Below are 13,754 nucleotides of genomic sequence, written 5' to 3' on the forward strand. Positions count from 1 at the left end.
AACATTGAAACTAACACAGTGGCAGATGCCTTGGTGGGGTATATGTCCAGGATGGGATTTGCCTCAGAAATAATCACAGATTTGGGAGCATCGTTCACATCGAAGCTCATGAAACGGTTATGGCAAATCTGTGGAATTAAGCACAAGGAAACCACTGCCTATCACCCTGAAAGTAATGGGTTAACTGAGAAGTTCAATGGGACTCTAATGCGCATGATTAGGGCTTACTTGGCAGAGAATCCAAACAATTGGGACCAGAAGCTGCAATCCCTTTTGTTTGCTTATCGATCAGTGCCACAAGCCAGTACCGGGTTCAGTCCATTTGAACTTTTATTTGGGAGAAGGGTGAAAGGGCCCCTTGATTTGATCAAACAAAATTGGGAGCAGATCACCCAGGATGACCCACAAGGTGTTGTGACATACATAGACACCTTGATGACTGACCTAAAGAGAAACCTAGAGCTAGCAACAGAGACCCTGCAAGCTCAAAAGGTCAGAAAGAAAACTTGGGATGACCAGGAAGGCAGGGAGAGGCACTTTAACCCAGGGGAGGAAGTGCTTTGGCCTAGGCCCTGCAAAGAGAACAAACTGCAGCTGGGTAGCCCAGAAATAAAATACTTGGGTCACATGGTAGGGGGAGGAGTGATAAAACCCCTGGAGGCCAAAATAGAAGCTGTTCGTGATTGGCCCAGACCCAACACCAAGAAAAAAGTCAAATCATTTCTTGGGTTGGTGGGCTACTACAGAAAGTTCATCCCGAGGTTTAGCGAGATTGCGGCTCCGCTGACCGATCTGACGAGGAAGAAGGCTGATGACCGCATCCCGTGGACCAGCGACTGTGAGGAGGCGTTCTCAGAGGTTGAAGCAGGCGCTCATCAACTATCCAGTGCTGCGTGCTCCAGACTTCGACCGGGAGTTCATCGTCAACACCGATGCGTCTAACAGCGGGGTAGGAGCAGTTCTGTGCCAGGAGGATGAGAATGGTGACCAGCATCCAGTGTCCTACCTGAGTAGGAAACTTCAAAAAGGTGAGAGACATTTGGCAACCGTGGAGAAGGAGTGTTTGGCCATAGTCTACGCGATCCAGAAGGCCAAGCCTTACATCTGGGGAAGACATTTTGTTCTGTGCACTGACCATTCACCACTGCAATGGTTAAAGACAATGAAAACCCACAATAGCAAACTTATGAGGTGGGCTTTAAACCTACAGGACTATGACTTTGAAGTGAAGGTGGTCAGAGGGTCAGTGAACTGTGTTGCTGACGCCTTGTCAAGAAGACCTGAAGAATGAAGACGGCGAAAGAAACATGGACTATGTATATATTTTGGTGAACAAAAAGTTAAATGTACCTGTTTTTTGAACTTGGTTTGTATGAATAAAGGTAAATTGATGTAATGTATATGGTAAATGTTTAAATGCCTAATTGATATGGTTAACTTAGAATGTAAGTATAAGTAAGTATGATATGGTATGTATAACTGTTGTTGTGTGTTTTATCCAGGTTGTTTTTTGGGAAAAAGCACCTTAGCTTTCCCCCTACAAAACAACTTATAAAGAGGGGAGGTGTTACATACAGCACTGATGTTACCTGTCTGTCATGGGTTTGGAGGGAAAGTTCCATCCTATGGGGAGTGGAAGGCGGGACATCAGGAGGAGGGGCTGTACTGTATATATATGTGGAGCGTGTGTGGTGAAGTTCAGGAGACGCTGGGATGTGACGAAGCAGCAGCTGGGAAGAAGAAGCTGGTGTGGGAGTCTGTGTGTCAGACAGGGTACTACTGTGTGTCAGAGTACCAACCTGATAGGTTCAGGTGTCTGTTGGTTAGCCAGAACTGATAGGTTCAGGGTCTGTGCTTCAAGTTAAGGGTTCTGTGTGAACCAAACTGTATGCATGTATGAATGAGAATAAGCCACGTTACTTTATCTTATTCACCTGATTATTTTATTTTCCCTGTGTGTTGTATTTAAATAAACCTTGTTCTTTTATTGTTTAAAAATCCATCCCTGGTCTGTGTGACTTCTTACAGGGAATGGTTGGTGGCAGCTTAGTTAATGTGTGGCAGATCCCAGTAGGTCTGGGTTTGTCACACTGCTTACCTCCATCTACTGTACATTGGATTATCTTTCTTTGGACAATGTTAAATAGCTTGTGTGTGTCTCTGACTGTCAAGCAGAGATAGAAGTAGCCACCTTTTTTCCAAGTTAGATCAAATGTATACATTACTGTATACCCTGACTGACAAGGAATAATTAGAAACAGAAGCAGAGTTTTTTTTCTCAGCTTAATTATTCCACACACATCATCGGGGTTGCTAGACATTAAAACTGGAGACCCCAGGATGCAGTATGTGTGCAGACTGCACTCTGAGCTGTATCTCCCTCTCCATTTAACCTATTGCATCTGCTGGTACAGATTTCATATTGAAAAGATGGTGCAGTAGGTGGTGCTTGAAAAATAGAAGGGTGGAATGTCCAGCACTCATGCAGCATTGACGGAACCTAATTTTGTTCCCATACTTAAGAGATGAATTGGTGACTAGGCATCCTGCCAGCACTCTCTCCTGCAACAGCAACAGCAGAGCTAGGGTCCCCCAGCAATAACTCTATGGGCTCCTGCTCAGCTTCTTGGCTCTGGACTGCTTTTGTTAGTAGTATGACATCACTTCCCCCTGCCCTTCCTCCACAGTCTCATAGGGCTGAACTATAGTCCCTAAAACCTTGGGCGCCATTTGCTAGGTTGGGAACCCAATTAACTTCACTGGAGTTCCCCAGAGACCAGATTCTAGAAAGCAGAAAAGAGAGGGGAGCTTAGGTCAAGGAAAGCATTCCTTTTAGAGAAGGCTTGTATAGAGGAGCCTCAGCATTACTATTCTAGCACTTGTCATGAAATTAGAAATCAATTCCTTTGAGCAATAATCAAGTTCTATTTTATCAAAAGATAGCTCGAATTTTTCATAAATAATTTTTAAGCCTCTATGGCAATTAAGATTTTACAATATTGGTTTTAACGGCTCTGTATTTTTAATGGATTCTCAAGAAATAAAAGCATGTTGTCCATGTACAAATTTATTTTGTACATGCTCCCTCTCCTCAGCCCCCTCAGCCCCTTCTCTCCCTTTTCCCTCCATCCAGCTGATGCCATTGAGGCCACCCTGCCTCCAGCTCCCTAAAATTAGCTGTCCCATATAAGTAGTTATTAAAACAAGTGAATATTTTTCTGAAGCATCCTCTGGCTACACTCCAGGGCTCTTTCTCTTAACTCCATGGAAAGGGCTAATCAACTGACTTGTTTCAACACATTTCTTCAAGGGAATAAAAATAGATTGTGGAAATACTGTGTGAGATTCAGCCCATTAAACGTAAAAAATTTATTTTTGCAGTAGTAACACGGTAAGTCAAAATATGCATCTAAAGAATAGCACTTTGAAAGTAACATTTAAAACTTTTATTATTTCCAGAACAGCATTCTAAAAATATTAGATTAATCCCTCTTAGTGTAGTGCAAAAACTGCATTAGCACAGGTAGTCTAGTATATTATTTCCAAGCTCTGGATAAAAATTACATGAACTAGAGAGCCAAATAGTTAATATACACTTTGTGGTATCTTTATATCTGTAGTGGAGGAAGCACCTCTCTGTAGCTTACCTGTCTGCCTACAGAAAGATCCCTCTGAACTCTAACTAAACACCAACATTTCTCAAAACTGCTCCCCCATCCATAGCAGGAGAGCTGTCTTATATAAAGGAAGTTGATCTAATACATCACAGCCTCATCTCCGGATAGAAAAGAAACTCTAAGCACTGCAAGTGTACTTTGAACTTTCTTTTATATTTTGTCTTCAAGCACCCTGAAATTCTTTTTCCACTGGATTGTTAATCTGGTTTGTTTGGGTTTATTTTGGCAGTTACCACTATGCGCTAACTTAAAACTCAACCAGCCTATCCTTAGTTTTTGTCAATTAATATATCACACTTTTCATCCAATTGGCAGATTTGGTTAGTCTGTTTTTCATCATACTAAAATTCATAATATTGGCTCACTAAGCGTAATAGTTATTTAAACATATAACCACAATTGTATATTATTATATTACATCTCTTTCAACGTATGGTAATAATGATTTTGATGAAAAACTTAGATATCTTTTCAAGAGATGAAATCACTGATTTCATGCTATGTTCTACTAATAAGGTATTCACCTCAGAAAACAGCCTGTATTATTTATGACTAGTGAACAGTCTCTCTCTCTCTCTCTCTCTCTCTCTCTCTCTGGCAGAAATAGAAGGAAAAAATAGCAATATAAACGTTCATTTACTTTTAGATCCTTGGTTGCCTTGGATAACTTGCCTTTGTTTATAAGATAGATAATGATTTGGCTTTTCTTTGGAAAGGAAATAAGGGATACCAGCATAATAGCATATTTTATCACTGTTTTGAATGAGAGTGAAAACAATTATATATTTACAATTTCATCTTTAAGAAATGAAGAGCAACAAGCTTGAAGTCAGAATGCTTTACTCTGTTGTGAGGTTCTACGTGAACATGAATTTTGAACAAAACTAGGGTGCCCAAATTCTACAGCACTATGTTGCAATTATACTACATGTCAGATGTTTGAGAAGTATGTATGTGCATGTCATATCTTTCATTACACACTCATTTCTGTGGCAGCTAATAGCCTCTCCCAACACCATGCTTCCAGCACTCCAGGAGCAGAAGTCATGTGGTAACTCCTCTCACAGAGTGTTTTCAAACCACAATGTGTGGCCAGCCAGGAATAATGGACATATTTGCAAATGAAGAAAAAAGAAGCACTTTCAACTACGTTATGCTAAGCTCAAAACTATAAAATTCTCAGAGTCCCTAAGAATGTGATTATCAGGATATATGAACATGTATAACTTCATTTTAATCAAAATATGACCAACATGCTTCAGCCTGAACATATGGCCTTATTCAGGGGCTGAACAAAGTAAAACAAAATGGGGACAACACATTGCCATTTTACATTGCAATGCATATGATGGACTGAAACTTTGATATACATTGTACACAATGAGAATATTCATCCAGTATATTGTTAATCACATATAACTGACAAAGGTAGCCCTTATATTTTACACATACTTGTGATTATTGGTCTATATTAAATCTCTTCGTGCTGGATACCATAGTGATTTAGGTTTCTGGCTGCAGAACCAGAGGTTGGAATTTCGATTCTTCACTGTGCCTCCTTTGAACAGTGCCAGCTTGTTTGGCCTCAGGCAAGCTGCACAGTCCCAGGGCACCCTCAGAAGTGTATTCTCTACCTAGAAAACTTTGAACAGTCACCATAATTTGGAATCCACTTGGTGCCATGGGCATGTAACACATGAATACACATACACACACAAATACTCCTGAAGATGTAGCATTTGGAAGTTGTGGGGGGAAATACTGAACCCTGAAGAATGACAGCAAGAGCTGGGATAAAACTTCTCAAAAGACTTTTCTTTTGAGAGAGAGAGAGAAATTTTGAATTTTTTTCTTACTGCCGTAGAGATAGAGGACCAATTTTCAGAATTACTTCCAAAATTTATCCACCAGTTGTTAGTTGCTACTCAGCCTCCATGCCCTAGAATGACACCATGTAGAGGACACTGTGGAAGAAAAAAAACGATGGTCTTGCTACCGATGCCATTTGCAGTGTGAAGTTTTAAAATCCTTCAGGGAAGAAGAACAAGTGTGGTGTAACCATTGCTATTGGTAACCCCTACCTCTGAGAGAATTTCTTCTTCCTCTGGAAAATTTTAATCAAAGTCCCCTCTTAGTTTATCTTCACACGAATGAAGTAGATAATGTTGAATGCCCATTTATGCAGTTACTGTGCCTTTCTATAGAATTCTACTGTGTCAAAGGAAGCATGCTTTATGGTATTCGATAGATCTCTGTGGGCTTGATTATATCCACAATCAGGATGGCTAACAAATCATGAAAAAAGGTGGATGTATCCTCTTTTCAAGTAAGTGCTGGTTTAGAGATGAAAAGAGAATTCTGCCAGTTTGTGATGAAGACCAAGAATTCTAGGACAGTATTTGGTCCAAATATTCAGCACCATAGTAGGATAGCTAAATCACGGACTTTCAAAACAAAAATATGGAAATAATACCCCAGTCAATTCTTGAATAGCAGGGAAGGGGACATATAAAATTTTGTCTAGAAGGGTAAAATGCTTCTGCTCTTCTGATGCTGCTCATCCTTCTTGTGGTAATTGTTGCGGTCAGAGGCATCTGACCTCTCCATTGGTGATCTGGAGGTGGTATGGGTCAGGATTGTGAAAGTCTGCTTCCTCTCGTCCTACAGAACAATGATAATAAGGAGAAGGCACAAAGGTGTTAGTGTTGCCAATGGACAATGTGCTTAAGAGAAAGAACTGTGATAGGACTGCCAGCAGCTGCTGTTCTTTTCTCTTGCCACTGGCAGGTGTGTGCATGACCATGAGCTTAGCTCAATATAGCCAGCATAGATTCAGGACAGGTACCCAGGTGATATCTTGTATAGCAATGGTTCCCAAACATGGAACCCTGGATTTTCATAGACAACACCTCCCAGAAGACCTAGCCACTGCAGTTATGGAGCTATAATATAAGAAGATCTGCGGACCCAAGATTGAGAATGATTGACAAGGGTGATGTGTTGACTATTGTTATGGTTGATTTGTGGGGGCTACTCTTGAAAACATCCTAGAAATTGCAATTAGCAGTAATGGTTATTTATAAAAAGAGTTAGCAGGGTTAAGCAACAGGGACTGGTTACAGCCAGCCTACAGTATTAGACAGCCTCAGTTGATGCCTTCTACCTTTTTGCTGCCGTTCTGAATTCAAGGTTATATGGTTGCTAAAATCCAAAAATCAAACATATTAACAAGAAGGTGTTGTCCCATCTAAACCTCCCCACCTGTTAAAATCTGTAGAGGGGCTATACTCAAGGATTCTAGTCTCCACAAAGTAAAATTAAATGGAACAATTAAATTCTCCTAGTGGTGTGTTCTGTAACTTTGAAATCAGCTTCTTAAGTCTGCAAAGCAAAGCCATCTCACTACTAACCTAGCATTTTTCTTAACTCATTCTCCTTGTGAGGGTTCTGCTTCTGGCGCCTGTTTCCACTCAAAGAAATCAGCAGATTTATGTGCTTTTTAAAACAGGTGTAAGGTTTATTGGTGTTTTTAACAAATAACCAGTGACTGCAACATTAGTCCAACGTTTATCTCCTTCCATCAATGCGTCAGCAAGGGGTTTCCAATCTTCATTTCTAAGGGGGATTCCTTCACCCAAGTTCCAAGGTCCCGGCCAGTCCACAGATAGGTTTGGGTTTAATACCGGTCCTGCCTTGTCTTCCAACAAGGGGACTGTGTCATCGTCCTGGTTATCCATCCAGGGAGGGTCCCGGGATGGGTGTGAAGGTCTGCTAGGGTCCTCCTGATAGCCCTTCATCCTCATTTCTCTCACCCTCCATTCTACCCTTTCTCTTCTTTCTCTCTCTACTTCATCTTTCTCCTCTCTAAGTTTCCTCCTCCATTCCCTGGCTTCAGCCTTTCCCCAATAAGAGGGTCTTGGTGGTATCTCCCTCCGTCTCCGATAGTCCGCCTCTTCTTTCGGGACTCTAAGTCTCTCCCATGCTCTGGTTCAAGGGTCCTTCAACCAGATCCACTCCCAGCCTGGCGGCAACTGCTCCTCTACTTCTACCCACGGCTTCCACCCCATTCCCCCCGTTTCTTCCTCAGTTGCTCTAACTGCCAACTTCCGTATTCCCCTCTATGTTTCCCGGGTCTGTCTCCGTCTGCTCTGTTTTCTTAGGGGGAGAGGTGGGCACTCCAGCGAGAGTAGTGCTCTCACCTCCAGTCTCACACTCCTGTACATTTCAAATGAAAAAAATTCAGCTTTTAGGTTGTAGTTTTGCAGTTATTGTCTGCTGTTGATGATGATCAATGGGCTCAACGTGAAAAAAAGAGGGTGGATTAATGGCTTTATTACATGGTACATAATATTAGGACCTTGTAACTGCATTTTCTTGTCCCCCTCACCCCACCTGTTTTCTTTTTGTGTTGTTTTCTTTTATGATTATAAGCCTAAGGGCAGGAACTGTCTTGTCATTTTTAACTGATATGTAAGCTATTTGCCAAGCCTTTCCATGTGAAAAATTGGATGAATGGATAGCTGGGTGTGGGTGTGGGTGTGGAAAAATAAAATCTAAATACAGTATATCATTTTATATATTGATATACTTGTACCCACAACCTTTAAAGCTATTATTGGCTCATTACACAAGTGGAACTGGAGCAAAAGATTAGTAGGTCAAATCTTATGTATAAACTACTTCTGTCTGACTGAGGATTGTTTAAAATCTAAGTAGGTACTTGGAGATTTGATCGTATTGGCACATATGTTCATGGAGTTCATTCTGGGGAATTGTCAAAGGCCAAAGGTATCCTGTTCTCTACCTCATAGACTAAAAAATTGTTCTGTATGTGCAGTAATTCCTGCTTACAGCAAAGAATATACATGTGTGGCATTTCCCTAAAGAATATCTGTTTCCTGGTCCAATGTGTCAGATAAATAGATTTTGTATGTGGGAAAACAGAGAAATGTTTTACTAAGGAGGGCCTCGGATACTTTAGACCTATACTATTTATGCTAAGAAAGTGACAACAAAGCCATGAAAGGCTGGCCATCTGGGTGGCCAAAAAAGATACAACTGGGCGATTGTGAAGTTGTTGCACGTCATCACTGCTAATAAAGCTCATGTTAAAAAGGTATCAACTGTCACCTAAAAAAAGAATCTGGTAGAACAGCATTTTAAAAATAACCTAAGGGCTAAAACCTAGCTGGTTCCAGGAGGGCTTCCCTCTCATCTTTCAATTTAATTGGAACTTCCTGGGCTGACAACTGACTGTGAGACGCGTCTGGTGCTGTCTGATAAGTAATACTAAATCCAGCTGTATTTTAAATATCTGTCGCTGTAAAACCAATGAACACTGAATAGCAGGCTGTTAATTTTACCTATTGTTCATAGCAATCTACTCTATAAAGGACGAACGCTACTGCTGTGCTTGGACATGGATCCACACCAAAAGAACAGTAAAATACTAGTTTGCACAGCAAAAGCAGAGCTTCAAATAAATGCAGAAATAAATGCCAATACTGTGGCAAGCAGGCCAAATTTTGCACTTGAATAAATTACACAAACAAAAACAATTCTTCATAGTAATGACTTTTGATCGCCACTTTTTCATTGTTTATTTTGCACAACCACTATTATGTCAAATAAGCCGTGTTTTTGTGAGCATTCATTCAATAATTAGTTTTTATTATTTATACCCTACATTTATATCCTACATTTATCCTCAAGTGGACCGAAAGTAGCTTATAATATTTAAAGACAAAGGCTTTGCCTGTAGGTAGAAGGGCAACAAAAAAAGGGGGAGCCAGGCCAGCCTCCCACAGAAGGGAGTGCCACAGCTTGGCAGCAGCAGCAAAAAACAAAAACAAAACAAAACTGTAAAGCCTTCTCTCATGTCCTCACTAACTGCATCATTAAGGGTGACAAGATTTAAAGGAAGGCTTCCCCTGATGGAGCCCAGGCAGGCTCATATACAGTAGATTCAGTCTTTCAGATAGCTCAAACCAATGTCATGAACTTTATACTGTAGGTCAAAAGCACCACATCTGATTGAGTCTGCAAATGGGCTAGTAGTCAGAGGAGCAGTTCCCATAAAGAAACTATATATTTCCTGTAAACAGTCCCAGTTAATACATGCTCTGGTTGCATTTAGATGGAAAGGAAAGACAGAGTTGGGTGTTACCAACATGCTGGTGATTTTTGTTGTTGTTTAGTCGTTAAGTTATGTCTGACTCTTCATGACCCCATGGACCAGAGCACATCCAGATCTCCTGTCTTCCACTGCCTCCCGGAGTTTGGTCAAATGCTTGTGATACCAAATCGCAAACTCTGGACTACCTCTTCCTGTAGTTTCAAGCATATATTAAATAGTATGGGAGAGAAAACCCCCAGAGGGACACCACAAGCCAGCAGCCAAGGTGAAAAAACAGAATTCTCCCACACCACCTTCTGAGCCCTTCCCTCCATGAAGAACCAGAGCTACTATAAAACAGTGCCTTCCAAGTCCATTGCAGAGATGACGACCCAGAAGGATACCATGGTTGTTGGTATCTAAACTAAGGAGCCCAGAAGAACCAACAAGAACACACACCCTGTCCAGTTCCAGGCATATACTGTATAATCCACCAAGGCAACAAAAGGAACCTCCGTTCCATAACCAGGCCTGAAGCCACATTGAAAGATAGAAATCCAGCTCATTCTATTTCAAGTTTCCAACCAAAATATTTCCTGTTTTATGGTACTTATGAGAACTAAGAATGTCATATTTTATTTCTAGTATTTGTTGTGGTGTTGGCTTTCTAAATTTTGTTTAGTTTCAGAATGAAAGCTGAAATTCTTAGAAAATAAATTTCTGTGCCACATGCCTGATTCCATGCTCATGTGATACTGCTGTAAAAGTGTAGACACATGAGATAGGGGGTAGAATAGGCAGCACCTAGCATTTATATATGTGCCCTATTTTTGTGGTTTCTGTGTAGTGTGGAGGCTGGGAGAGGGGAGATTCCAGACTTTGAATTATATATGTAATCCAAAATTTGGAAGGCTAGCCCTCCTCCAATACAAAGCCAAACTGGCTCTGTCAAACAGAACGTACGCTATAGGAGTTTCCTGCCATTTTCATAACTGCAAGCATATGAGCTATAGTTCATGCTGAAAAACGATGTAAGAAAGCTGCCAAGAATGATCCAAGTAGTGTTGCCAGTACTGTTTCCTAACCAGTCACAGCTGCTGTTGATCTGACAGCAGCTACCATAGTGTTTGCCTCTCTTTTATGCAGAGCTGGGTTTCCAGAAGGGAAGTAATCCTTTCATAGCCTTTAATCTGCAAATATTAAGGTTGTTTCAGACGGCTAGATTTCGTCTTTTTTTTTTTTCACTCTCAGCACTGGGTTAAAGCACTGGCACTCTAGATTGTTGACAAAATGGCAGCCGAACTGTGGTTATTTTTCACAAAAATCTGGATTGCAGATGTCTTATTCACATTCACCATTCTTTTTGCTTTTGCTGAAAACTGACCCAAACATAGTCTGGGGCATCATATGGTGACCCTATACATCCAGAAGTGAAATTTTCTTTGCAGCCTTTTAGTTTTCATGAAATGAATTATGCATATGCAATCGCTAATAGTGACAAGGTAAAAGCAATGGTTACAGCATCCCTCTGCCAAGAGATTAATGACACAATGAATGTATTTTTATTTGGCTTGCAAAACCTTTCAACCTAGTGTGCTACCTCATTTTCATTAGCAGGAGCCAGATTGTATTTCATCACCAGTGGTGTTTGACTTCACAGACTACAGACTGTCAATTTACACATTTTTGACATTTGTAGAACTCTTAATCATGTGATCATTGTTAAGCTACTATCCACAAAGATCCACAAAGACTCACAAAACTCTGGGGTTATACTTTTCTAGATCCTTATGTGATTGTGACTTCAGCTCTCAACCTTCAGAACATTTACTTTTAAGTAGTTGCCTGAACATGTCAAAAGTGAAATGAACTTTCTTACACTCTTGTGTGAATAGCAATGAAGGAGTGGGAATTTTCAGTAGCCATAGTGTTGATAATCATATGAGCAATTAAATAATGTCAAGATTAGTTCTTTTATTGCTTTCCTTTGCTGTTTGCCTCATATCACTCTCATGAAATTGCCTGTACATTCACTGTGACAAGAACACAGAGGACAGACATTTTCAGTCACTGTCAATGGAATCTTTATGTAGATATGTCACGTATAAGTTCCCAGTGCGTAATATCTTTGATAAAAATCACATGTTAAGAAAGTTTTTTTCCCAGCATGACAAAGTGTGGGAGGGCTTCTAGACTCCTTCCCCTCATGTACCCATGCAGATTACATTGAATTTAGACTAGACCTTAGATTGCATTGAAATTCGTATGGGATTGAGTTTTGGCTAAATGACCTTCAGTGCTTCCCCAGTTCTTGAATGTATTCCATGCAGATCATTGAAACCTTAACTTCTGCAGTCCAGACAGAGAGAATCTATCAGAACTTAGCTTTTTTTCATAGGTGACCTACAAGCTATACAAAAATATATCTGGGATAATTTTCTCTGTCCTTTTTCAAAATTAAAACATAATCCCTCAATTTTCTTTTCTTCTTCTTTCTTCATGAAACAAAATAAGCATATATGCAATATTAACTTGGACACAAGTAACTATTTTGTGCTTCTTTGGAAAGTATTACAGAATATTATTTATCCATTTGGATTGACGGATTCTTGCCAAGCAAAAGCTTTTACATTTTGCTCCACGTAGAGTTGGAACAACATTACAGAATATGACAGCAAGTTTGTTAAAAATACAAAATAAATCATACTGGTCTAATAAATGTGTGTTGGTATGTTCTGCCTGCAATATTAAACTAGTCTGTCACATTAAATAATACAACAGAGACTATCATTTTCCCACTCTGTCACTTCCTTCCATTTATGTGGAATAACTCAACATTTCTACAGTTTTTGGGATGCAAGAATATATTACAATCTATGGCTTCCTAATTAAGTATACAGTATATCACAGAAGTGAGTAGCCCCCTCACATTTCATAAATATTTTAGTATATATTTTCATGTGACAACACTGAAGAAATGACACTTGGCTACAATGTAAAGCAGTGAGTATACAGTTTGTATAACAGTGTAAATGTGCTGTCCCCTCAAAATAACACAACACACAGCCATTAATGTCTAAACCGCTGACAACAAAGTGATGGGTTTCTCTACTTCAGCCCGTAATAAGTAAAGCCTGCTTAATGCATCTTCATTGCTTAATTCTCCCACATGTACATATTAAAAGGTACAGAAAAGCTTCATGTTTAAGGCATTCCTCAGTTTCATGACATTTCCAATATGGCTATCCAGTATGGTGCAGTGGATAGAGTGACAGACTAGGACTCAGGAGACCTGGGTTTGAATCCCTACTTCAAACGAGCATTGAAGACTTGGCTCTTCCACCAGCCTTTCCCTGACTATTAAGATCTCGGGGGCCCTTTTACCATACCTTTTGCCATCCTTTTCATCACAATTTTACCACCTTCATTGTCATCTGTCTTAATTTATCTTGCTGCTATGTATTATTTTATTTTCTGTTTTTTTTTTTAAATATTGCTGTGTATATTGCTGTTAGCTGGCTGCTAGATGGTGTGGGGTGGATGGTTGGACAGTGTCATCAAAGCTATGAACATGAATTTGGCCCAGCTCCAGGAGGCAGTGGAAGACAGGAGGGCCTGGCATGCTCTGGTCCATGGGGTCACAAAGAGTCGGACATGACTTAACGATTAAACAAAAAACAACAACAATAAAGCTTACTGGGAGTTTTAACACCAATCCTTAAGTATTTCACTTACCTTGAAAGCCCTACTAGGGTTGCTGTAAGTCGGTTCTGAAATGATGGCACATAACAACAATTCCAAGCCCTTTCTTAGCATTGTGATTTCAGGCAACAGCAAATCTTCCCAACCTTCAATGTTATTGTTTGCTGACACAGCATTATTTCCTCCTAATTCTAAAGATCCCACCACCGATGGCATTGTCACTGAAAAGCCGCATAAAGAGAAGCAACTGAGAGCAGTTG

At 40.2% G+C, this 13,754-nt stretch overlaps 1 protein-coding gene across 1 annotated transcript in view; it reads left to right on the plus strand.

Annotated features, from left to right (window-relative positions):
• The window catches only part of ROR1 (receptor tyrosine kinase like orphan receptor 1), a 232,369-nt gene that overhangs the window by 203,300 nt on the left and 15,315 nt on the right, over positions 1 to 13,754 (plus strand). The gene's annotated exons all lie outside the window — the stretch shown is intronic.

Source organism: Pogona vitticeps, chromosome 4, assembly GCF_051106095.1.
Source record: "Pogona vitticeps strain Pit_001003342236 chromosome 4, PviZW2.1, whole genome shotgun sequence".
Lineage (NCBI taxonomy): Eukaryota > Metazoa > Chordata > Lepidosauria > Squamata > Agamidae > Pogona > Pogona vitticeps.